The sequence below is a fragment of the Camellia sinensis genome, chromosome 5 (genome assembly GCF_055761805.1).
Source record: "Camellia sinensis isolate YWXY chromosome 5, ASM5576180v1, whole genome shotgun sequence".
NCBI classification, from domain to species: Eukaryota; Viridiplantae; Streptophyta; class Magnoliopsida; order Ericales; family Theaceae; genus Camellia; species Camellia sinensis.
In genome coordinates, this window is record NC_138965.1 from 68,089,373 (window position 1) to 68,096,996 (window position 7,624).

Below are 7,624 nucleotides of genomic sequence, written 5' to 3' on the forward strand. Positions count from 1 at the left end.
CAGAAGATCTGAATGAAACAACAGTAATTTTCACATTCTCGTGTTTGCTTCTGCCTTGCGCCAATTGTGCCAGAATCTTGAATGAAACGGCAGTGCATTTCACCTGCTCTTTTGTGCCTTCAAATCATTGCATTGACCTAAGTTTTTCAAAACTTTTTGAACATTGTGATGAAAATGAAGAGGAAGGAATTCCTCGGGTTTTGCAAAATTTGATCAATTGAGAGAAGGAGAGGCATGCTAAAACCCTTAATGAATGAGATCATGCTTGTTAGTGTGAGTGCTGAGAAGGACCCTAGCTTGATCCAGACTAGTTCTACCTTGTCTTCAGCGTGAGCGATTCGTCGCTTTCTTAAAAGTTTTTAAAAAAATATTTTGCGCGGTCCCGCGAAGACCTGTGTGGAATCGCTCTTGAGATTGTGCAGCCTAGGATCACTCTCAGCCTTGAGACTCGACCCCTTTGCTTTCAAAACCTTGAACTTGCATCCAGAATATTCAAACGGTCAATTCTTTACTAATGTACCGACCAGGCAAGTCAGCAGTTTCGTAATTGTTGGTTACCCAGAAGAAGTCATCTTCATGAAGATCTTTATTCGGCGTGCCGGTCACTAGACGCTCGTTGCCCGGTCTTTCTTTTAAGTACTAGTTAAAACTGTCGCTTGTGTGACCGAGCGTGTATTGAAGCAATATCTCGGCCAAGCCTAAGTTTAAGCCAAGTCGGTGATTTAGCTCGGCAACTCCATTTATTATGTGGAAGGTGTTGATGGAGACTTATGTGGGACATAACCCGGTGCGTCTTAAGAACTCGTACATCAAGGGCTGCACCGGGAAGCAAAGCCCCTCTTCTATGATGGATAGCACAGTGAAGGGGCAAATGTTCTGTTTGCCCCAAAGAAGGATTGCTTCCTTGATGAGCTTCAAGTGTATGTTGGCCGGGATGCCGTACTTCTCTCAGAACTCAGCTAGGGCGCCCGATGTGTTTACTAGGTACCGATATCACCCCATATGTAATCTGCTCGGCAGAGGGTGTTGGTCAAAATATGCAGCGACTGCTCGGTCTTTGAGAGCGCTTATGTTAGTGTGCCTAGTCTCCTAAGATTCTACATAAGTGGAAAATCAAATTTAAGTGCAAGTGACAGCATAGTCAGGAAAATGACCCAGGGGTTTTTAGCTCAGTCATTTAAATGAGCTTTTAGCTCGGTCATTCAAAGGAGCTAGGTCAGACAAACGAGCTTTAAGTGCAAGTGACAACACTGTGATGACCCTGTTTTGTATTATGTTAATCAGCCTTAATTATGATTGTGATTATATGCTTAATATGATTTTGGTGGTAATTGTGTGATTATTTGTGTTTTTGAAACTATATCTGTTCACCATAGGAAAACATGTTCAACTTACTGCTATAATTTGAAAATGGAAGACTGTAGAGGTTACAGAGACTAAAATTGTCTGCACCATTGTGATTAGCTTGATTTTTAGAGCCTATGGTGAAATTTAATTAAAAATTGATTCGGAACAAAATAATTAGATTCAATATGATTGAATTAAAGCACAATTACTTAGCCTTAATCAATTTGATTAGGAAAATATATATATATATATATAGGCCTATTTATACTTAAGCTCCCCATTTGAGCTCAAAATCTAAAATACACTTTAAGAGAGAGAGAGAGAGAGAGAGAGAGAGAGAGAGAGAGAGAGAGAGAGAGAGAGAGAGAGAGAGAGAGAGAGGAGGACGGTTCTAGAGAGAGAAGAGGGCACACATTGTGGATTTTGGCTCAAAGCTTGGGAATTTGGAAGCTAGGATCAAGAAACTAGCTAAATTTTGAAGGATTGAAGCTTCTAGGTGGGTAACCAACCCTTAATTCATGAGCTTGAGTTTGTAATTATATGAATTCAAAGAGAATTGGTGATCAAGAACAAGGTTTAAATTGTGTATGATGAATTTGAAGTCAATATACACATGTATGTAAGAATTATCATGGTATTAAACTCAATTCTAAGGACTCATGTTTATATTTGAAAGATGATTGTTGGAACATGAAGAATATGGCATTAGTCATACATGCATGCATAATTTTAATGAGCTTCATGATTTTAAGCATCATTTGTGCCATTTGAAGTAGAATTGGAGTCAATAATTGACATGCATGAATGATTCATGGGAGTATGCAACTTTATTGCATGAGTTTTGAAGAACTTGAAATGATTTGGGAATTTTTGGAGATGGACCATGATTTTGGGACAATTGGTTTCAAATTATCTAAGTTTTTATGTTACACAATGTTTTTCTATGATTTGGCATTGATTTGCAAACTTTGGAGCCTTTGGGGTTGTGTTTTGAAGCCTAAACAACTTGCTGGAAAATCCAGAATTCGACGAGTCTGCTCGAACAAGGAAAGTCTCGCTCGAGCGTGAAAACTTAGCTCCCAGAAGTTTTGTAGAGATTGCACAGTGGCTCGAGCGGCAGACCCTACGCTCGAGCAAACCTTGTTTTGCAAAACTCGTAGCTCGAGCGTCAGAAATCTCGCTCAAGTGTGAAATTCATGCAACCAGTACTTTTTAAGAGTTTTGGAGTCCACTTGAGCGACCAAAGCTACGCTCGAACGGAGAGCCCTGTTTCAGAAATTTTGAAAAGTCGTTTTATGTTTTGTTTTCCGTTCTCTTTCATTCCTAAGCACTCTTATTGGTCATTCTAAATGACCTAAAAGGATAAGAAAGAGGCCTACGAGAAATAAATAAATAAATGAGGAACGGATTGAATTGCTTGTGACCCAATATGTTTATGAAATGTATAGGATCAAGCACAAGGGCAAATCCATTGATAGAACACTGTGAGTAATATCTTAATAAGGATATTTTGAAGTATGCTGATTCCCAAATCCTTACTCCTATATAAGTTTCATGGATTTGTTAATTTGAATTGTGAACGAATATTCGTTATGCCAATGAATGAATTGGGCTCGTGGACTGTGAGAACCCGAATATAAAAATTAAGTAAATAATTAAATAATAATTTTACAAATCTCAAATATTTTATTATGAATCTTTAAGTGCAAATTAAATATTATTGGAGGATCTTTTAATTAATTTTAAAACCTAAAATAAATTTATGGTGAAAGTCTTCAATTTAAAGGCAAGATTTATTATTTAAAAATAAATAAATAAATAAAATAAAATTAAGTGTCAAATTAGTAAGCATATTTTGATCTAATAGTAGTTGTATTTTATTTAAATTAATGGAGAGATAAAATAAAATAAAATAAAACAAAGGACATTTTTGTCTAGAGTCATTTATGTTATGTATAACAAAGAAAAGAAAAGAAAAACCCTAGGTTCCTAATACATTCTATAGCAGCAGCCACACAGCCACGGGGAGGAAGAAGTTTGAGAGAAAAGAAGAAGAAAAAAGGGGATTGCAAACAAGGAGTAATTTTTGGGTGTGGTAGGTATCTTTCTTCTTCTTTTTTTTTTTCTTTGTTTTTGTTCTTTATTCTTACTCTATTATTATTTAGATCATTGATGGAGAAGTTGTAGGTTTATTTATTTTGTATATATATATATATACTGTTAAGAAATTTGAGGAGTTAAATTCATGTATAAAGAATGGTGTAATTCTTAGTCCAAAAAAATTCTGCACATAATCGCTAACTTTAAAAATCAAGAAACCATATCAAACGGATGAATTTTAATCTGAAATTTTTACAGTAGATCAATTACACATTGAATTGCATATCTGAATTTTTTCATAATTTTTGGGAGTCGAAATCCATATAAATTGAGGTATTCAAATCTGTCCAGGAAACCAGTCCGAAACAGTAAATTCGGGATTGTTGTTCTCTTTGGGTATAAATCCAAAAATTATCAAATTAGTGTCATTAGAACCGGTTATGAGTCTAGTTTCGTACGTTTTTGGCCTTGCATTGATTGCTCTTGTATATTAAGAGAACCGTTAATTTCTTTAAAGTGCTGCAGAAAACAACCTGTTTGGATATAATAAATTGTAGAAAATTATTTTGATAAGCAAATCAAGTGAAACCAATTGGGTTTGAAACTTAGGATATATTAGATCATATCTGGAGGTTATTGGAATTTTTCGAATAGCGTGGAGTGGATTTTGTAATTTTCAAAATTAGCGAATAGATTGGGAAAACTTGTTTAAAACACTGTTTCATCTTAAAGTTATTTTTAGTTGAGTTTCGATTGGAATCTATGTCTTGGGTGATTTTAGACCTTGAAGAACATGAACTTAGGTAATATTTAAGAGTAACGGTGAGCTGGGTTGAGTCGTGTTAGTGCGCTTTAGTTGAGGTTACTTAATTCTTATTCTCTAGTATTTTTAAATTAGTTGTGACGCGTAGTTTTTATACTTGGTTCAGGCCACTAGTTGGACTTTTACACTCTGTTCGAGGATTATATTATTGCGTTTCAGGTGAGTAGTTTCATGCTACATATTTTTATAAATGTTCCCCTACCCTAAACTGTTGGAAAAATTAAATTGTTGTTTCATGATTAAACTGTTTTGATAAATTATTATATTATCAATTGAATCAAATTATTTCTGAAACATGTGTGAACTTGGCATACTGTAAACTATTTGTTTTGGTCTCATGTTTATAATGATGAACTACCATGTTTTGCGAAACTGATGTGTATTGATTATTGGGACCATGTGTGTATTTAGTCCAGGGAAATTATTCCACTGTGTGTGGTGACTCTGGCCACTAGGGAACAGATCCGGGTTGGGCCGTGATGACTCTAGTGCTCAACGATTGTAAGGAACAGACCTTTAAAAACAATTAGGTGACCTTCAATCGGATCGTCTTTGAGAAAAGGCCCAGGTGCCACCCTGAGGATGACTCTTAGTTCGGTATTGGATCCAACGGGGCTTATAGCCTGAGAAATGTGTGGCAGATTATTTGTTTTTATTGGTACCCAGAAAATTATTGGTGTTCATGTTATAATCTGTTTTAAGTGGAAAATGTCGTTTATCATGTTCTTGCGAGACATGAGTATTTTAAGTGTTGAATTGCGGAACCTTCTTTTTGAAACAGATTGTATTTACCAAACTGTATGCCAATCTAGTTTCTGTGATATATATCTTATTTTGGAATTGAACCCTGTTTTCAAAACTGTATTTACTATCCATGTTGCTACTCACTGGGCTATCAGCTGACTTAGTTGTTACCATTTCCAGGTGTTAGAAGGACTTAGAGTGGACTCATGGCGTAGCGGGGACTCAATTGCATGGACCTCTAGGGCATTCCTTTAGTTTAGAGTGTTATGTCAAGTTTGTGCATATTTATATTTATTCTTATCGAAGTTCATTTAGGATTATTTTTGATATGTGGGTTGTTTATATCCCATAAGTTTGGATGGTTTTTTGATTACGGTTGATTTTGCCGTTTATAATTGTGACATGTCTGGATTGAGTTTTGGTTATTTATTATTAGACTATTGTTCAGTTGTTCAATGTGATTGGATTCGTGTTTAGGCTTACGTGTGCCTTGGGCTAAGTCCCTGTGGGCCACGGCCGGTCATGCCCGGATTTGGGGTGTGACATGGACGTTTGATGTGAATGATTGGGCCAAAGGCCATTTGACATAAATGGATTAGGTCAAAGGCCGTTTGATACGAATGAATTGGGCCCGAGGCCGTCTGACACGAATGAATTGGGCCCGAGGCCGTTTGATATGATGGGCCAGAGGCCATTTGATACGTTTGGGCCTGAGGCCATTTGATATACTTGATAGGAATATGAATGGGCCTAAGGTCGTTTGATATGTCTGTTATGGATTTCATTCATGTAACTTCTTTATTGTGATATTATTCACTGGGCTTTCGCTCACTCTCATTTACACGTATGTAGGTGAGCAAAGAGATGTCCAAACCCAGCCTCAGTGAAGAATGTAAGAGGAAGTCAAGTTTTGTGGAGTCAGCCCGAAGCACGAGACTTTGTTTTTGTTCTTTTGTTTGCTTTTGCTTTCTCAGTGAATATATTGGATCACCCATGTACATAAACTTTTGTTTGGCTGGTTATTTGTTTGAAGTTCCTGGATGAACAAGATGTTAATTTTGTCTATATGTGTGAGTTATTATGGAATGCTTTTGGAATGATTTCGCTATGCCATATAAGCACAGCTCATTGGACAAAATTTTTAAGTCTGCTTCCATTTTGGCCCCTTTATCTGTATTGAATAATGTTTAATTAGGTTTGAGGCCGTAGGTAATCTCATGATTATTGGCCGATTATGACCTTAATCCATAGGGTCGGGTTGGGTCATGACAAGCATGGTCGGGTAAAATGAGCTTTTAGCTCGGTTGACAATGAGCTGGATTGTTGCTCGGTTGTGTAATGAGTTAGGTTTTAGCTCGGTCATGTGACCTCTTAAATTACTTTGATTCCTAGCCCGGTTCCTTCTTCAAATGTGACAAATATAAAGTTTGCCTGACCAAACTGACATTTTGGATTAAAAAGTTGGTTTTTTGCTTGGCCTAGCCCAGATCTATCCATGTGTATCTCAGGGTATGAACAGGACAATGAATAGCCAAGGCTTGGGGGCCATTTAAGCACTAGGGGTGGTTCGAAACCCCTATAAAAACATTTTTTTAGCAAGATTTGGTGCTATTATCATATTTTAAATGCGAATAATACAATAAAAAGCCCAAGAACAATGAAGAATATTGAAGGGCGATGAAGAACACTTACACGAATGGAGAGCTTGTCGGAATAAAGCTCTAAATGGCACTCCAATCGGTAGAAAATGCTCTGAAGAGGAAATGGAATCTCCAACGAAAATACTTCAAGTTGAGCACTAGATCCAAGGAATGGAAAACAGTATGTTTTGGTTTAGAGGGTGTGTAGTTTGTAAAATGATGATGAACAGTGGAAAAATGGAAAAGACGACGACAGTATACGTATTTCACCTTCAATGAGGAGCCAAAATTTAAAAGATTTCCTAGGAAATCGCGCTCATCGTCATTGCACGACGATGCATGTCCCCTTGAAAAGACGTTGCGTCAAAGTAGTGGGGTGGACCATGCTCCTTGGAGCGTTAGATTTGCAATGCGCAGTTCGTGATTAAGGGATTAAGGGGCAATTGAGAGAGGAGTTTTGACCGTACAAAAGGGCGGAGCTGTTAACATGATGGGTCAAGCTCGACCCATTGCTTTACAGTTAGCTAGGCCAGATTGAAATAGATTGAATCCGCCAAGCATGGTTGACCGAGCTCCACCACCTCAGCCGAAATGTTCTAATGGTGGATCGAACTGATCTCACCGAACTGTGGTGGTCCAAGTAGAGGTAGGCCATAGTAGAGAACTAGGGAAAGTTTAACTAGCCTAGCCAAGCTGCAGTTCACTGGTTGGGCATCTTAGAGCTAGGCCGGTTGATAGAAGGTACTCTTGGAATGAACGGCCACGTGCCTGATTGCAAATAGCTTGGCAAAAGCTGCCACGTGGCCTAACTGAAGAGCAGAGCGAGGGAACCCACTGTTTATGCACGTCAATATCGTTTGGCTATTTTATCGATGTTGTTTGGAAATATTGTCGCACACACACGTGTATGATGAAGAGAGCATAGTACATCCACGCATCCAGGAGAGGACAAGCAGGGTAGTGTGTACAC

General features: G+C 37.7%; 1 long non-coding RNA gene across 1 annotated transcript; it reads left to right on the forward strand.

The window, feature by feature from the left end:
• The first annotated feature begins 3,290 nt into the window (after positions 1 to 3,290).
• LOC145790675 (uncharacterized) lies at positions 3,291 to 5,454 on the forward strand. Its single transcript, XR_014329602.1, has 3 exons — positions 3,291 to 3,442; positions 4,377 to 4,429; positions 5,195 to 5,454. It is a non-coding gene; the product is annotated as an uncharacterized LOC145790675 (long non-coding RNA).
• Positions 5,455 to 7,624: the final 2,170 nt, after the last annotated feature.